At 53.0% G+C, this 18,986-nt stretch overlaps 1 protein-coding gene across 3 annotated transcripts in view; it reads right to left on the bottom strand.

The window, feature by feature from the left end:
• Nucleotides 1–18,986, bottom strand: part of ttc33 (tetratricopeptide repeat domain 33) — a 165,354-nt gene that overhangs the window by 120,444 nt on the left and 25,924 nt on the right. The window contains exon 1 of one of the 3 annotated variants that reach the window (XM_085965522.1): nt 17,169–17,291. The exons of 1 other annotated variant lie outside the window; for it this stretch is intronic. The gene's annotated coding sequence lies outside the window, so the exon portion shown is untranslated. Of the gene's footprint in view, nt 1–17,168; nt 17,292–18,986 lie in introns of those variants that run through there. One more of the 3 variants, XM_085965687.1, reaches the window with a different exon arrangement.

The following is an 18,986-nucleotide window of genomic DNA, read 5'->3' as shown; positions in this document are numbered from 1 at the left end:
CCCTCCGACAGTGCAGCGCTCCCTCAGTACTGCCCCTCCGACAGTGCAGCGCTCCCTCAGTCCTGCCCCTCCGACAGTGCAGCGCTCCCTCAGTCCTGCCCCTCCGACAGTGCAGCCCTCCCTCAGTACTGCCCCTCCGACAGTGCAGCGCTCCCTCAGTCCTGCCCCTCCGACAGTGCAGCGCTCCCTCAGTACTGCCCCTCGGACAATGCAGCGCTCCCTCAGTACAGCCCCTCCCACAGTGCAGCCCTCCCTCAGTACTGCCCCTCGGACAATGCAGCGCTCCCTCAGTACTGACCCTCCGACAGTGCAGCACTCCCTCAGTACTGCCCCTCCGACAGTGCAGCACTCCCTCAGTACTGCCCCTCCGACAGTGCAGCACTCCCTCAGTACTGCCCCTCCGACAGTGCAGCACTCCCTCAGCTCTGCCCCTCTGACGGTGCAGCACTCCCTCAGTACTGCCCCTCGGACAGTGCAGCACTTCCTCAGTACTGCCCCTCCGACAGCGCAGCGCTCCCTCAGTACTGCACTGGGAGGGTCAGCCCAGATGTTTGTGCTCCATTCTCTGCAGTGGGACTTGAACCCACGACCTTGTGAATCAGAGGCGAGCGAGTGTTACCCATTGAACCACGGTTGAAGCCTAAGCACAAGAGCAGAGATACCCAGGCTACCTGGCCCAGTCTGCCCGGGATCGGTGGCCATTTGCTGCTGTCTCCAGTACCAGCAGGTCCCCCGTGGTATTGCTCACTGTAAGATATAGGACACGCAGTCAGATAAGGAAAGGAGTGTTATACCATGTAACACACAATGTATTATTCTGCTGCTTAGGGCGGCTGGCTATAACCTTCCTGCTCCCTGAAGGTTGAAGTCTAATTACAGTAACATCCTGCGGTCAATAAGATGGTAATTAGAAGAAGCTCCACTGTTGATAGGAAATGACTGGTTCTCATTCTCTGCGGCATGTTTTTTTAAGCGTCACGCACGTGTGGCAGGGCGACACCTCAATGTGATGGACAAACGTCAAAATGTACAAATTCGCATATTCCTCCATGGCTTAGTGAGTACAACGGGTACCGTGGTGTTGTGGTCATGTTACTGGACGAATAATCACCAAGAGGCCTGGACCAACGTTCCCTGTGAGCTGGGCTTTGTTCAGCGCGGCCTGTTTCTTTTAGTGCGCGGTCCCTTTAAATTTCCGCGTCTGCGCGGTGTATATACAACGGGGAAGCCAGTGAGTGGTCTGCGCAGGGACCTTTCTCATTACTGCGCGGAGCCAACATTGGCCTGGACAAATAATCCAGAAAATGCGAGTTTAAATCCCACCGTGGCAGTTTTTAGAATTTTCAAAAACTCGCTGGACTCCTCCTGGAAAGTATCTCACCCTCTCCCCCATGATCCGCTGTCAGTAAAAGTGACCACAAAACTGTCAGATTATCGGAACAACCCAACTGGTTCACAAAATCGGAGGCCACGCTGTTTTCTTGAGCACAAAAATCTAGGCTGACTCTCCAGGGCAGTGCTGAGGGAGCGCTGCACTGTCAGAGGTGCTGTCTTTCGGATGAGACGTTAAACCGAGGCCCCGTCTGCTCTCTCAGGTGGGTGTAAAAGATCCCACGGCACTATTCGAAGAAGAGCTGGGGAGTTCTCCCCGGTGTCTTGGCCAATATTTATCCCTCAATCAACATCACTAAACCAGATTATCTGGTCATGATGACATTGCTGTTTGTGGGAGCTTGCTGTGCGCAAATTGGCTGTCGCGTTTCCTACATTACAACAGTGACTACACTTCAAAAAGTACTTAATTGGCTGTAAATTGCTTCGGGACATCCGGTGGTCGTGAAAGGCGCTAGAGAAATACAAGTCTTTCTTTTTCTTTTCTCTTATTCTAACATTAGGGATGTTAGGCACTGGTCTGTGCCACTCAATTAGCCAAATTCTGTTTTTACTGCACTGTCCAGTGATTAGGGTTCGAATCCAGTGACTCCCTATTATTCTGTAAACTGACCTTTACTATGTAACCCTTTACCTGTGTGTTTAATATTTTTCTCCCTTACCATTTTGAAGCTGAGGATGTACAGCAGTCGGGGATGATATCTTTCAACCAGTGTTCCCATTAAGCTGCACGGCCGCAGAGACCGCTCAGCGACGCACATTGTAGATACCGCGCTCGTGCAACAATGTGAATGGGCCGCGCAGTCAGGGAGGCGGGCCGCGCAGGAGGCCGTGCAGCTTATGGGGGGGCGTTGCTTGTGTCTTTCATAGTTTTTATTTTCTTAAAATTATTACTTTGGGTATTAGAAATTTCGCTCACTGGAGAAACAAAAATGGCATTAAGCAGTGCAAGGGATTGGCAGAGAAATGCTGAAAACTGTCAACAATTTCTGGTGTTGAGAGGCGAGTGATTGGAGGATCGCGGGAATCCTATTATAGCCCGAACTCCTGGTCACTTGGGAAAAGGCAGCAGGATCCGAGTGTAATGTAGCCTAGTCTGCTGACGACACAAAGCTAGGTGGGAAAGTAAGCTGTGAGGAGGACACAAAGAGGCTGCAAAGCGACATAGGCAGGTTAAGTGAATGGGCAAGAAGGTGGCAGGTGGAGTATGATGTGGACAAGTGTGAAATTACCCACTTTGGTAGGAAGATTAGAAAAGCAGAGTATTTTTTAAATGGTGAGAGGTTGGGAAATGTTGGTGTTCAGAGGGACCTGGGTGTCCTTGTACATGAATCACTGAAAGTTAACAGGCAGGTACAGCAAGCAATTAGGAAAGCAAATGGTATGTTGGCCTTTATTGGATATTAAGGGATTTGGGGATAGTGCAGGAAGGTGGAGTTGAGGTCGAAGATCAGCCATGATCTCATTGAATGGCCGAGCAGGCTCGAGGGGCCGAATGGCCTACCCCTGCGCCTATTCCTTATGTTCTTATGTTTATTACAAGAGGATTTGAGTGTGAGTAAAGAAGTCTTGCTGCAATTGTACAGGTGAGACCACACCTGGAGCACTGTGCACAGTTTCGGTCTCCTTATCTGAGGAAGGATTCACTAGATTGATTCCTGGGATGAGGGGGTTATCCTGTGAGGAGAGAGTGAGTAGATTGGGCCGACACTCTCTGGAGTTTACAACAACAACTTGTATTTATATAGCATCTTTAACGTCCCAAGGCGCTGCACAGGAGTATTTTAAGACAAAAATTTGACACCGATCCACATAAAGAGAAATTAGGGCAGGTGACCAAAAGCTTGGTCAAAGAGGTAGGTTTTAAAGAGCGTCTTAAAGGAGGAGAGAGAGGTAGCGAGGCGGACAGGTTTAGGGAGGGAATTCCAGAGCTTAGGGCCCAGGCAACAGAAGGCACGGCCACCAATGATGGAGCGATTATAATCAGGGATGCTCAAGAGGGCAGAATTAGAGGAGCGCAGATATCTCGGGGGTTGTGAGGCTGGAGGAGATTACAGAGATAGGGAGGGGTGAGGCCATGGAGGGATTTGAAAACAAGGATGAGAATTTTGAAACCGAGGTGTCGCTTTAGGCCAGCGAGCACAGGGGTGATGGGTGAGTGGGACTTGGTGCGAGTTAGGACACGGGCAGACGAGTTTTGGATGAGCTCAAGTTTACGGAGGGTGGAATGTGGGAGGCCGGCCAGCAGTGTGTTGGAATAGTCACGTCTAGAGGTAACAAAGGCATGGATGAGGGTTTCAGCAGCAGATGAGCTGAGGCAAGGGCGGAGACGGGCGATGTTACGGAGGTGGAAATATGCGGTCTTTGTTATGCGGATATGTGGTCGGAAGCTCATTTCAGGGTCAACTATGACACCAAGGTTGTGAACAGTGTGGTTCAGCCTCAGACAGATGTTAGGGAGAGGGATGGAGTTGGTGGCTAGGGAACGGAGTTTATGGCGGGGCCCGAAAACAATGGTTTCGGTCTTCCCAATATTTCATTGGAGGAAATTTCAGCTCATCCAGCACTGGATGTCGGACAAGCAGTCTGATGATTTAGAGACAGTGGAAGGGTCGAGAGAGGTGGTGGTGAGGTAGAGCTGGGTGTCGTCAGCGTACATGTGGAAACTGAGGCTGTGCTTTCGGATGATCTCGCCAAGGGGCAACATGTAGATGAGAAATAGGAGGGGGCCGAGGATTGATCCTTGGGGGTCACCAGAGGTAATGGTGCGGGAGTGGGAAGAGAAGCCATTGCAGGAGATTCTCAGAATGAATTAGAAGAATGAGAAGTGATCTCACTGAAACATATAAGATTCTGAGGGGGATTGACGGTAGATGCTGAGAGGTTGTTTCCCCCGGCTGGTGTATCTAGAACCAGGGGTCACAGTCTCAGGATAAGGGGTCGGCCATTTAAGACTGAGATGAGGAGGAATTTCTTCACTCAGAGGGTTGTGAATCTTTGGAATTCTCTGCCCCAGAGGGCTGTGGAAGCTGAATCGTTGAGTATATTCAAGACAGAGATAGATAGATTTTTGGACTCTAGGGGAATAAAGGGATATGGAGATCGGGCAGGAAAGTGGAGTTGAGGTCGATGATCAGCCATGATCTTATTGAATGGCGGAGCAGGCTCGAGGGGCCGTATGGCTGACTCCTGCTCCTAATTCTTATGCTTAGATACGTGTGGGCAGTTTTGATTTGAGAATGTCCATGAGAAATTATATAAATCAATCAGTGTCCCTCTCCCACCCGAGAGAGTCATAGAATGGTTACAGCACAGGAGGCCGCCATTCGGCCCGTCTGCAAGAGCACTTCAGTTAGTCCCACTCACCCCGCCCTTTCCCCGCAGCCCTGCAAATTTATATAAAACAATCTGTGGCTCTCGCCCACACCTGGCTGATTGATTTATATAATGGGGTTCTGGCTAGGGTCGGAGAGGCAAAAACCCTGGAGTTATTTCAGGGGCAGTTGGATACTCCGTTTCAGGAGGGGATGGAGGATCTCTAGACTTGACTATTCCAATGCACTCCTGGCTGGCCTCCCACATTCCACCCTCCATAGACTTGAGGTCATCCAAAACTCGGCTGCCCGTGTCCTAACTCGCACCCAGTCCCGTTCACCCATCACCCCCTGTGCTCGCTGACTTACATTGGCTCCCGGTCCAGCAACGCCTCGATTTCAAAATTCTCATCCTTGTTTTCAAATCCCTCCATGGCCTCGCCCCTCCCTATCTCCGTAATCTCCTCCAACCCCACAACCCCCGGGATATCTGCGCTCCTCTAATTCTGACCTCTTGAACATCCCTGATTATAATCGCTCAACCATTGGTGGCTGTGCCTTCAGCCGCCGAAGGCCTAAGCACTGGAGTTCCCTCCCTAAACATAGAAACATAGAAGATAGGAGCAGGAGTAGGCCATTCGGCCCCTCGAGCCTGCTCCGCCATTCAACGAGATCATGGCTGATCATCCAAACTCAGTACCCTGTCCCGGCTTTCTCCCCATACCCTTGATCCCTTTATCCTTAAGAAATATATCCAACTCCTTCTTGAATATATTTAATGAATTGGCCTCCACTGCCTTCTTTGGTAGAGAATTCCACAGGTTCACCACTCTCTGGGTGAAGAAATTCCTCCTCATCTCTGTCCTAAATGGCTTACCACTTATCCTTGGACTGTGACCCCTGGTTCTGGACTCCCCAACCATCGGGAACATCCTTCCTGCATCTAGTCTGTCTAGTCCTGTTAGAATTTTATAAGTTTCAATGAGATCCCCTCTCATCTTCTAAACTCCAGCGAGTATAAGCCCAATCGACCCAATCTCTCCTCATACGTCATTCCTGCCATCCCAGGTATCAGCCTGGTGAATCTTCGCTGCACTCCTTCCATGGCAAGAACATCCTTCCTCAGATAAGGCAACCAAAACTGCACACAATACTCAAGATGTGGCCTCACCAAAGCCCTGTACAACTGCAGCAAGACATCCTTGTTCCTGTACTCAAACCCTCTCGCTACGAAGGCCAACATACCATTTGCCTTCTTAACCGCCTGCTGCACCTGCATGCTTACCTTCAGCGACTGGTGCACAAGGACACCCAGGTCTCGTTGCACTTCCCCTTCTCCCAATCTATTGCCATTCAGATAATAATCTGCCTTCCTGTTTTTGACACCAAAGTGGATAACCTCGCATTTATCCACATTATATTGCATCTGCCATGCTTCTGCCCAATCACCCAACCTGTCCAAATCATACTGGAGTTTCTCGGCATCCTCCTCACAGCACACACGCCCACCCAGCTTTGTGTCGTCTGCAAACTTGGAGATATTACATCTAGTTCCCTCGTCCAGATCATTAATATATATATTGTGAATAGCTGGGGTCCAAGGACTGATCCCTGCGGTACCCCACTAGTCACTGCCTGCCATTCGGAAAAAGACCCATTTATTCCAACTCTTTGCTTTCTGTCTGCCAACCAGTTCTCTATCAAAGTCAATACCTTGCCCCCAATCCCATGTGCCTTAATTTTACACGGTAATCTCTTATGCGGGACCTTATCGAAAGCCTTTTGAAAATCCAAATACAGGAAACTTTGTGCTATCCGGCACCGACGGGACCGAGCTGTTGCCGGACAAACCAGCGTTAATGTTGAAGCATACGGAGCTTTTCATCTCCGTATCTGACAACAAACACTGTTGCTTAGCAACAGCTTCTAAACAGTCGGCCCGTACCTTGGAAGCGTCTCTCTGAAGCTGTTGCTAAGCTACAGAGACTTTGCAGAGCCTGACTGTTGGAAAAAAAAAGCCACGAGAAGAAAAAAAAACTAACAAAACGGCTCCTGACTTTTGCCGGTGGCTCGAGCTTGCCGGACATTTAGCCTCCAGATAACACAAAGTTTCCTGTACACCACATCCACTGGTTCTCCCTTATCTATTTTACCAGTTACATCCTCAAAAAATTCCAGTAGATTAGTCAAGCACGATTTACCTTTTGTAAATCCATGTTGACTTTGTCCGATCCTGTCACTGTTTTCCAAGTGCTCTGCTATTGCATCTTTTATAATGGACTCTAGCATTTTCCCCACTACCGATGTCAGGCTTACCGGTCTGTAATTCCCCGTTTTCTCTCTACCACCTTTTTTGAATAGTGGGGTAACATTAGCTACCCGCCAATCCATGGGTACTGTTCCAGAGTCTATCGAATTTTGGAAGATGACCAGCAATGCATCTACTATTTCTAGGGCCACTTCCTTAAGTACCCTAGGATGTAGATTATCAGGCCCTGGGGATTTATCGGCCCTCAATCCCATCAATTTCCCTAACACCATTTCCCTACAAACACTGATTTCTATCAGTTCCACCCTTTCATTAGACCCTATGTTCCCCGACATCTCTGGGAGGTTATTTGTGTCCTCCTTTGTGAAGACAGAACCAAAGTATGTATTTAATTGGTCTGCCATTTCTTTGTTCCCCATTATAAATTCCCCTGATTCTGACTGCAAGGGACCTATGCTTGACTTCACCAATCTTTTTCTCTTCACATATCTATAAAAGCTTTTACAGTCAGTTTTTATGTTCCCCTGATAGCTTACTCTCATATTCTATTTTCCCTTTCTTAATTAATCCCTTTGTCCTCCTTTGTTGAATCCTAAACTGCTCCCAATCCTCAGGTTTACTGCTTTTTCTGGCCAATTTATATGTCCTCTCCTTGGATCTTATGCTATTCCTAATTTTCCTCGTTAGCCACGGTTGAGTCACCTTTTTTGTTTTATTTTTATGCCAAACTGAGATGAACAAATTCTGTAGTTCATCCATGCGATCTTTGAATTTTTGCCATTGCCCATCCACCGTCAACCCTTTGAGTGACATTCCCCAATCAATCCTACCCAACTCGCGCCTCAGACCATCGTAGTTTCCTTTATTTAAATTTGGGACCCTAGTCTCTGAGTCGACTACTTCATTCTCCATCTTAATGAAGAATTCGATCATATTATGATCGCTCCGACCCAAGGGGCCTCGCACAACAAGATTGCTAATTAATCCTTTCTCATTACATAAACCTCTCCGCCTCTCTCTCTTCTTCAAGACGCTCCTTAAAACCTACCTCTTTGACCAAACTTTTGATCATCTGTCCTAGTATCTCATGTGCCTCGGTGTGAAATGTTGTTTGATAATCGCTCCTGTGAAGCACCTTGGGACATTTTACTGCGTTAAAGGCGCTGTATAAATACAAGAAGTTGTTGTTGTTGGGGGGGATGAGCTCAGATCGACCTAGTGATTAAAATGTTTAAGTATGTGATTGGGCCGCTGTATCTGGAGTCCATACCTTTCCTTATCCCGTGATAAGCAGCCTTTCCCGAAGCTGTAATGAGATGTGTTCCGGTTGCATTCTGTCCCATGGACCGGAATAGATTTTCAAATGGACGGATCACTGGCTCACTCTGCTGGAACGTCTCGGTAGTGCAGGCCAGCGACACTGAATCTACCGCACAGAAACAGGCCATTCGACACAACTGGTCCACACGAGCCTCCTCCCACTGTAATTACCTCTTCTCACCCATGCCCCTATAACCCGCTATCCCCTTCTCCCTCGTGCATGCATCAAGCCTTCCCTTAAATGCACCAACGGTAACTGCTTCAGCCATTCCACATGGCAGCGAGTTCCACATTCTCACCACTCGATGTGCGAAGACATTGCTCCGAAGTTCTTTTATCTGGTCTGTTAGTGGCCATCTTATATTTATATCCCCTTGTTTCGGACTCATCCACAAGCAAAAACAATTGCTCCACATCCACCCTATCGAACGCCGCCTTCATTTTAAAGACTTCTATCAAGTCTCCTCTTAAACTCTTTGCCAGAGAGAAGAGCCCCAGCCTGCTCAATCTTTCCTGACTGCAGCATCCTCTCAATTCTGGTAACATCCATGAAAATCTTTTCTGCACATTCTCCAGTGCTTCAATATCCTTTGTTTCTAATATGTAGACCAGAGCAGCGCACAGCACTACAAGTGTGGTCTAACCAAGGTTCGAAATAAATTTAACATTTCATAGGATTACACAGAATTAGGCCGTCGGCCCAACCAATCCATGCTCCACACGAGCCTCCTCCCTGCTTTTGTAATCTGTGCCTCTAGAAATGAACCTCAGTACTTCGCTCACCTGCTCCGGTTCATTTCCCATTACTAGATCTAATAAGCAGCCTTCGGAGAGATCTGGTAATTCCTCCCTTGTTGGGCTTGTTACATACTGGGTCAGAGGAGAGTCCTATACATATTGTAGGAACTCCACTCCCTTCTCCCTTTCACTCCCTCTCCCCCAGGGTAGTTGAAATCCCCCATGATTATGATGCCGTTTACTCATTTCATATTTTTACCGACATATTTCTCCCCATCCGCCCCCCCCCCCCTCAATTCCTTTTTCCCACTATTTGGTGGCCTGTAGTCCAACTTAATAGTGTCACCGATCCCTTCCTATCCTTTATCTCAATCCATACCTATTCCGCTTCCATCGCTTTGTCAGTTATGTCCTTTCTTGCTCCTGTCTCTTAGTTCTGATTAACACAGCTGCTCCCGCTTCCTAACCTCACATTTCTAAATACATTATAGGCCGCAGTACTGAACTGCCAATCCTGTCCTGTCTGCAGCCATGTTTCCATTAGGAGTTCCGCACATCAGTTTGAAGCTCTCAGCAGTGAGTAAACCTTACATGAATCAATCATATAAAGAGAGAAAAAGCTTGTACCACAGGACGCCCCAAAGCGCGGTCCAGCCACTGAATTATCTCTGAAGTGCAGTCACTGCTGTTCTTGCAGGCAAACACAGCAGTGAAATTGTGCACAGCAAGCTCCCGCAAACAGAAACTGAGGTAAGTGGGCAGTTCATCTGTTTCGGTCATTTTGGTTCAGGGATAAATGTTGGTCAGGGCACCCAGAGAACGTCCTGCCGTTCTCGGAATACTGGCGTGAGACTTACCACATCCACCCGAGCAGGTAGACAGGCCTTGCTTTAATGTCTCATCCAAAGACTGGTAAGTGGTAACTAAAATGAATGGGTAACATGACGCGTGGCCAAAATAGCATCACAGGAGGAAGTAACTGCTCGGCAGTGTGGGCGGCCTCGTGAATGTTAATATAATCATAGGTTACCAGGAAATCTCCCGTGGTGCTGATTTAGGAGAGTCATGCTGCATAACAAAATATAAGTGTGCTATGCCAGCTAGAGAATAGCAGCAGGTTACTGATTGACAGGGATTGCATCACTCAAATCCTATGGTAATGAGAATTGTTGCTGGTCCTTTGGGGGATTGAATTCCAGAACACAGTGGGGCTGCTGAGATTTGGCAGTCGGGGACGAGGGAGAATGCTTAGACTGGGCAGCACGGTGGAGACGGAGCCTCAGGTTCGCCAGAACTGTGATTGTGGGGGGGTGCAGAAGGGAACCTGGCGAAAGGGTGGGTGGGGGGGGTGGAATGTGGGGTTTAGAATCACTGGTACATTCCTAGTGTTTGTCAGCAGTGAGGGGACGGAGAAGGCACTGACTTTACTGCACTAGTGGAGTGGGGTGGAGTGGGGTGGGGTGGGGTGGGGTGGAGTGGGGTGGGGTGGAGTGGGGTGGGGTGGGGTGGAGTGGGTGGAGTGGGTGGAGGGGGTGGAGTGAGGTGGGGTGGAGTGGGGTGGGGTGGGCTGGAGTGCGGTGGGGTGGAGTGGGGTGGAGTGGGGTGGAGTGGGTGGAGTGGGTGGGGTGGGGTGGGGTGGAGTGGGGTGGAGTGGGGTGGAGAGGGGTGGAGAGGGGTGGAGAGGGGTGGAGAGGGGTGGAGAGGGGTGGAGAGGGGTGGAGTGAGGTGGGGTGGAGTGGGGTGGAGTGGGGTGGAGAGGGGTGGCGGGGCGGGGCGGAGTGGGGTGGGGTGGAGTGGGGTGGAGTGGGGTGGAGTGCGGGGCGGGGGGTGGGGCGGGGCGGAGCGGGGTGGGGTGGAGTGGAGTGGAGTGGGGTGGAGAGTCTCGAGCAACGTTCCCTATAAGCTGCGCAGCCGTCCGACTCTCTGCCGGTCGCGCGCAGCCTGGAGCCGGCTTGTTCAATCTTACGTTTCGCGCATGTGCAAAGCTGTGAATGGGCCAAACAAAGTTTGATGTCAAGTCTGCAACACTGTGTGTAACTTTCTCAGAGATCGATGCACACGTTAAATTTGGTTGCTAGAAATGTGTGTCGCAATCTCCGTCCCTCCGTCTTCCTCTCTGTCCCTCCGTCTCGCTCTCTGTCCCTCCGTCCCTCTCTCTGTCCCTCTGTCCCTCCGTCCCTCTCTCTGTCCCTCTGTCCCTCCGTCCCTCTCTCTGTCCCTCCGTCCCTCCCCCTCTCTGTCCCTCCGTCCCCCTCTCTGTCCCTCCGTCCCTCCCCCTCTCTGTCCCTCCGTCCCCCTCTCTGTCCCTCCGTCCCCCTCTCTGTCCCTCCGTCCCCCTCTCTGTCCCTCCGTCCCCCTCTCTGTCCCTCCGTCCCCCTCTCTGTCCCTCCGTCCCCCTCTCTGTCCCTCCGTCCCCCTCTCTGTCCCTCCGTCCCCCTCTCTGTCCCTCCGTCCCTCGCTCTGTCCCTCCGTCCCTCGCTCTGTCCCACCGTCCCTCTCTCTGTCCCTCCGTCCCTCGCTCTGTCCCACCGTCCTTCTCCCTCCGTCCCTCTCCCTGTCCCTCTGTCCCTCTCCCTGTCCCTCCGTCCCTCTCCCTGTCCCTCCGTCCCTCTCCCTGTCCCTCCGTCCCTCTCTCTGTCCCTCCGTCCCTCTCTCTGTCCCTCCGTCCCTCTCTCTGTCCCTCCGTCCCTCCCTCTGTCCCTCCGTCCCTCTCTCTGTCCCTCCGTCCCTCTCAGTCCCTCCGTCCCTCTCTCAGTCCCTCCGTCTCGCTCCGTCCCTCTCTCAGTCCCTCCGTCTCGCTCCCTGTCCCTCTGTGCCGCTCTCCGTCCCTCCGTCCCTCTCTGTCCCTCCGTCTCACTCTCCGTCCCTCTCTCTGTCCCTCCGTCTCACTCTCCATCCCTCTGTCCCTCTCTCTGTCCCTCCGTCTCGCTCCGTCCCTCTCGGTCCCTCCGTCTCGCTCTCTGTCCCTCCGTCCCTCCGTCTCGCTCCGTCCCTCCGTCTCGCTCTCTGTCCCTCCGTCCCTCTCTCCATCCCTCCGTCTCGCTCCCTGTCCCTCCGTCCCTCTCTGTCCCTCCGTCTCACTCTCCATCCCTCTGTCCCTCTCTCTGTCCCTCCGTCTCACTCTCCGTCCCTCTCTCCGTCCCTCCGTCTCGCTCCCTGTCCCTCCTTCCCTCTCTCTGTCCCTCCGTCCCTCTCTGTCCCTCCGTCTCACTCTCCGTCCCACTCTCCGTCCCTCCGTCCCTCTCTCTGTCCCTCCGTCTCACTCTCCGTCCCTCTGTCCCTCCGTCTCGCTCTCTGTCCCTCCGTCCCGCTCTCCGTCCCTCCGTCTCGCTCCCTGTCCCTTCGTCTCGCTCCCTGTCCCTCCTTCCCTCTCTGTCCCTCCGTCTCACTCTCCGTCCCACTCTCTGTCCCTCCGTCTCACTCTCCGTCCCTCCGTCTCACTCTCCGTCCCTCTCTCTGTCCCTCCGTCCCTCCGTCTCGCTCTCTGTCCCTCCATCCCGCTCTCCGTCCCTCCGTCTCGCTCCCTGTCCCTTCGTCTTGTTCTCTGTCCCTCCGTCCCTCTCTGTCCCTCCGTCTCGCTCCGTCCCTCTCTGTCCCTCCGTCTCACTCTCCGTCCCTGTCCCTCTCTCTGTCGCTCCGTCTCGCTCTCTGTCCCTCCATCCCTCTCTCTGTCCCTCTCTCTGTCCCTCCGTCTCGCTCCCTGTCCCTCCGTCCCTCCATCTCGCTCTCTGTCCCTCCGTCCCTCTCTCCGTCCCTCCGTCTCGCTCCCTGTCCCTCCGTCCCTCTCTGTCCCTCCGTCTCACACTCCGTCCCTCTCTCTGTCCCTCTGTCTCACTCTCCGTCCCTCTCTCCGTCCCTCCGTCTCGCTCCGTCCCTCTCTCAGTCCCTCCGTCTCGCTCTCTGTCCCTCTGTGCCGCTCTCCGTCCCTCTGTCCCTCTCTGTCTCTCCATCTCACTCTCCGTCCCTCCGTCTCACTCTCCGTCCCTCTGTCTCGCTCCCTGTCCCTCCGTCCCTCCCTGTCCCTCCGTCCCTCTCTCTGTCCCTCCGTCCCGCTCTCTCTGTCTATCTCACATGAGTGCTTACATTTTCTAGCTATCAGCAAAACACAGGTGATAATTAGAGGCTCTCTGTTTGCTTTCAAAATTGATCACTAGTTCTTTAAAAAAAAACAAAGACCTCAGAATGAGGATCAGGAAAGATTCTGTAACTCTGCTTAATATACTTTGAAGTTTATTTTATATAATTTGACCCCAACTTAAGGTGTGCAATCAGTCATCTGTCGCGCTTTCCTCTCATACAAACATCCTCGTGTTTTCTTTTTAAAACACAATATACATTTGTCCTCTAGCATTTCTTGGAATAACTTTGAAAAACAACCAAACAGATTTAGTTGAAGAGTGAGAGAGAAGTGTTATATTATTAGGCCAGTTAAATTACTGTTTTGCCTACCAATCCTTGATTCCAATCCACCTGGGCCAGATCCCTTTTCAACCCACTGAAGTTAGCCCTCCTCCAGTTAAGTATTTTTACGCTTGTTTGTTCCTTGTCCTTTTCCATAACCAGGCTAAACCTGATGATATTATGATCACTGTTCCCCAAATGTTGCCCCAGTGAGACATGCTCCACTTGCCCCGTTCATTTCCCACAACTGTTTTTACCCCCCCCACCCCCCCAAAGCTCACACTGCAACTCCTTTCCCCTCCAATTACCTGCTGACATGCTCGTTCCCCCAGTGCGGCCTCCTCCCCGCTCCTCCCCGCACCCCCACCACTGCCGCTGGCTCCTTCCTCCTGCTGCGAATTCTAATGTTTGAACGCTGCTGCACAACGTGTTAGGATTCCTGCCCTCACCAGACGTCCTGCACGCAGTCTGCAGAATGATTCAATCGCATGGAGAAGCAGCGAGGGGGAGGCACCGGAGGTTTCTGAGGCCTCGCTGATGGGGTGCGGGGGTGGGGTGGGGGGGGGAGAGTGGGCAGTGGTGCTCCATGTATGGGGGGCTGGATTGCTCGATCCGACTGGCTGGGTCGAGACAGCGGGCCGGCTTTAAGGACAGAATGTCCAATTACTGTTCAGTACACAATTGGTGAGGTCAACGATTAACTGATGTTGAGGCTGCATGTTTGTGGGAGCTTGCTGTGTGCAAATTAGCTGCCGTGTTTTCGACATTACAACAGTGACTACACTTCAAAAAGTCCTTCACTGGCTGTAAAGTGCTTTGGGACGTCCCGAGATTGTGAAAGGTGTTGTCGAAATGCCAGTCAGTCTCTATGTTACAGCCCCTGGCTATGATTGCCAAGGTTATTCAGAGGCCGCAGACATTCCGGCTGCTGTGTCACGTTAGCGTTACTGTTTGTTCATACTGGATTTTTTTGAAGTGTATCACACAGGTATTTGTGAGAGATATCAGAGGTGTGACGGTCAGTGCGCTATAATGTACCCTTCGTATAACGTTCCAGATATAGGAACTGCCCGACATAACCTGTCCCAGCAGCAGCAGCGAATACCACAGCTTCCCGAGTCTTGCTAACTGCTGCTGGATTCGGGGGCAGTGGCGAAGGGAATCTGGTTCCATAGCACCAGAAGAGGGGGCTCGGGTTCTGTCTCCTTATCCCAAAATAGGGACTGTTTGACAGAATGACAACCAAAAACTCCCATTCCTACTGGGGGAGGAGAGAAGCTGTGTAACACTGGCGGCACACTATGTTACAGCTTGCCATGAACAGAGGGACAACCAGTAAATTAAGAAAAGAGTATATATAAACAAGGCGAATGTATATTTATACACTCAGGGATATACCTGTTTATACACTGTATGAATAGAACTGCGTTTATGTGTTCAACCATAAATGTATTTTGATGCTTTGGCAACATAAGATGTACCTTATCATGCCAATAAAGCGATTTGAATTTGAATTTGAATTTGACTGCAGTGTAAAAGCACTTCAATTCTAATCACTGATCTGGGAAATGGCAACTGCTCCCCGCATTAGGGACCGGAACACTCCAACAAGGGATGCACCCCAGCCACCCTCCCCTACCCAACTCCATGCAGGGTCTTCTGGCCCTCCAGCTCCCTGCACTCACTGACTGCCACTAGAAAGTGCCCAGTCCCCGTCCAGTCCTGCCAGGTTTACCCACTGACTCCAAGCAGCCACCGTCTCTGCTGCACCCCCACCCCAAACACCGGATGACCCGTTCCTGCACCCCCTGCCCAAACACCGAATGGCCCGTTCCTGCACCCCTGCCCAAACACCGGGTGGCCTGTTGCTGCTCCCCCGCCAGTGGTGCTGGGATGGGGTGCGGGGAACCGCACAGACACAGCATGGGGTGGTTCCCCCTCCGGGAGGTGCCTGGTGCCTCCCCAGAACCCTCTCAATGTGACACGGCTGGACCGTTGTCCAGGGCCGTGGATATGAAACTGTATCTCACTACTCCCTGGCACAGCACGTCATCGAACCCGTGAGACAGGCGACAGTCGGACCTCCACCTTTCCCTGCCCTCCTCTCCCCACGGCCGAGACATGACCGGTGAACTCATGGTTGGACCAACAGACCTCACAGCAACGCAGTTGCCCTGCCTACAGCGGCATCACCACAAGCTAAGTACATCAAGGGATGAAGCCCGTCATTCACAAGGTCGGGTGGAACTAAAGTCACACGAAGGATTAGCGAGTTGTGGAATAAGTTACCAGGGAGGGACATTAATGCAGACAGTGTAAATGGTCAGGAGGCAATGGGAGAGACGGAGGGAAGGGATTGAGGGAGACGGAGGGAAGGGATTGAGGGAGACGGAGAGACGGATTGAGGGAGACGGAGGGAAGGGAGTGACGGAGACGGAGGGAAGGGATTGAGGGAGACGGAGGGAAGGGATTGAGGGAGACGGAGGGAAGGGATTGAGGGAGACGGAGGGAAGGGATTGAGGGAGACGGAGGGAAGGGATTGAGGGAGACGGAGGGAAGGGATTGAGGGAGACGGAGGGAAGGGATTGAGGGAGATGGAGGGAAGGGATTGAGGGAGACGGAGGGAAGGGATTGAGGGAGACGGAGGGAAGGGATTGAGGGAGACGGAGAGAAGGGATTGAGGGGATTGAGGGAGACGGAGAGAAGGGAGTGAGGGAGACGGAGGGAAGGGATTGAGGGAGACGGAGGGAAGGGATTGAGGGAGACGGAGGGAAGGGATTGAGGGAGACGGAGGGAAGGGATTGAGGGAGACGGAGGGAAGGGATTGAGGGAGACGGAGGGAAGGATTGAGGGAGACGGAGGGAAGGGATTGAGGGAGACGGAGGGAAGGGAGTGAGGGAGACGGAGGGAAGGGAGTGAGGGAGACGGAGGAAGGGAGTGAGGGAGACGGAGGGAAGGGATTGAGGGAGACGGAGGGAAGGGATTGAGGGAGAGGGAGGGAAGGGAGTGAGGGAGACGGAGGGAGGGGATTGAGGGAGAGGGAGGGAAGGGATTGAGGAGAGGGAGGGAAGGGAGTGAGGGAGAGGGAGGGAAGGAGTGAGGGAGACGGAGGGAAGGAGTGAGGGAGACGGAGGGAAGGGATTGAGGGAGACGGAGGGAAGGGATTGAGGGAGACGGAGGGAAGGGATTGAGGGAGAGGGAGGGAAGGGATTGAGGGAGAGGGAGGGAAGGGGAGTGAGGGAGACGGAGGGAAGGGATTGAGGGAGAGGGAGGGAAGGGAGTGAGGGAGACGGAGGGAAGGAGTGAGGGAGACGGAGGGAAGGGATTGAGGGAGAGGGAGGGAAGGGATGGAGGGATACGGGGTGGAGGGAGTGAGGAGACGGAGGGAAGGGATTGAGGGATACGGGGAGGAGGGAGTGAGGGAGACGGAGGGGAAGGGAGTGAGGGATACGGGGAGGAGGAGTGAGGGAGACGGAGGTAAGGGAGTGAGGGGTACGGGGAGGAGGGAGTGAGGGAGACGGAGGGAAGGGATTGACGGATACGGGGAGGAGGGCTAGAGGAGAGGGAGGGAAGGGATTGAGGGATACGGGGAGGAGGGATAGAGGGAGAGGGAGGGAAGGGATTGAGGGATACAGGGAGGAGGGATGGAGGGGGATGGAGCAGTCGACCGGCGAGGCCCATGACCTTTTTGCAGTTCCAAGTATTCGAATGCTCTAAGCCCCTCCCGAGCTCACCTTCCATTCTCAGACAGGAAGACCCCCTCTTCCTTCAGCCTCTTGCTCTTCACTGTGCCGTCTTCCAGCAGCACCTCCCGTTGCCGCTTGGTGATGTGCAACCAATCCCCGTCAGCATCAGCCAAGCCATCGTCCTCCGCAGCGGCCTCAAAGTTCTGAGACGCGACCTTTGACACTTTCTCCCCTGCTTTCCTCTTCCAGCCAAAGATGTCATACTGCAGGGAGAGATAGAGGGAGGAAGAGCAAGAGAGAGAGAGAGCGAGAGAGAGGGGGGGGGAGAGAGAGAGACAGAGAAAGGGGGGGGGAGAGAATTATATGAATGTATATATTTATACAATCAGGGATATATCTGTTTGTACACTGTATGGATAGATCTGTATTTTTGTGCACAACCATAAATGTTTTTCGATGCTTTGGCAACATAAGATGTACCTTGTCATGCCAATAAAGCGATTTGAATTGAATTGAATTGAAATTGAGAGGGGAGGGGGAGAGAGAGGGGAGGGGGGAGAGAGAGGGGAGGGGGGAGAGAGAGGGGAGGGGGGAGAGAGAGGGGAGGGGGGAGAGAGGGGAGGGGGGGAGAGAGGGGAGGGGGGGAGAGAGGGGAGGGGGGGAGAGAGGGGAGGGGGGGAGAGAGGGAGGGGGGGAGAGAGGGGAGGGGGGGAGAGAGGGGAGGGGGGGAGAGAGGGGAGGGGGGAGAGAGGGGAGGGGGGAGAGAGGGGAGGGGGGGAGAGAGGGGAGGGGGGAGAGAGGGGAGGGGAGAGAGGGGAGGGGGAGAGAGAGGGGAGGGGGAGAGAGAGGGGAGGGGGAGAGCGAGGGGAGGGGGAGTGGGGGGAGGGGGAGAGAGGGGGGAGGGGAGAGAGGGGGGAGGGGGGAGGGGAGAGAGGGGGAGGGGAGAGAGGGGGGGAGGGGGAGAGAGGGGGGAGGGGGAGAGGGGGGGAGGAGAGAGGGGGGAGGGGGAGGGAGGGAGAGAGAGAGAGGGGGGAGGGAGGAAGAGAGAGAGAGGGGGGGAGGGAGAGAGAGAGGGGGGAGGGAGGAAGAGAGGGGGGAGGGGAGAGAGGGGGAGGGGGAGGGAGGGAGAGAGAGAGGGGGGAGTGAGGAAGAGAGAGGGGGAGGGAGGAGAGAGAGAGAGAGGGGGAGGGAGGGAGAGAGAGAGGGGGGAGTGAGGAAGAGAGAGGGGGAGGGAGGGAGAGAGAGAGAGGGGGAGGGAGGAGGGAGAGAGGGGGAGGGAGAGAGAGAGAGAGGGGGAGGGAGAGAGAGAGAGAGGGGGAGGGAGGAGAGAGGGGGAGGGAGGGAGGGAGGGGGAGGGAGGGAGGGAGGGAGAGAGGGGGAGGGAGGGAGGGAGAGAGAGAGGGACAGAGAGAGTGAGAAAGCGAGAGAGAAAGAGACGGAGGAAGAGAAAGCAAGAGAGACGGAGAAAGAGAGAAATGAACAGAGAGAGGGAGGGAAAGAGAGAGGGAAAGAGGGAGGGAAAGAGAAAGAGAGACAGAAAAAGAGAGAAGAGAAAGAGACAGACAGAAGAGAGAGAGCCAGAGACAAAGAGACAGAGACAAAGAGCAAGGGGTTCAAGAGGAGAGAGTCAGAGAGAGAGAGAGATGCACACAGTCAGTCAGAATGGGTGACTTTAATTATTCCAGAACCAACAGACCTACAAATACATGAAAGAAGCATCTGAAACCCACAGGTGCCCTTGACTAATGGGGAAACTACAGCCTCGACTCCCACCTTAATACTGAAACAGCAGCAAAGCAGAAATAACTGCATCAGAATGTACTGGTCTCTGAGTATTTTATCATCACAGAATACAAGGCTTCTAAC

The sequence above is a fragment of the Somniosus microcephalus genome, chromosome 1, assembly GCF_052327205.1.
Source record: "Somniosus microcephalus isolate GS21.2 chromosome 1, FLI_Smic_1.0, whole genome shotgun sequence".
NCBI lineage: Eukaryota > Metazoa > Chordata > Chondrichthyes > Squaliformes > Somniosidae > Somniosus > Somniosus microcephalus.
This window is presented reverse-complemented; position numbering and strand designations above follow the sequence as displayed.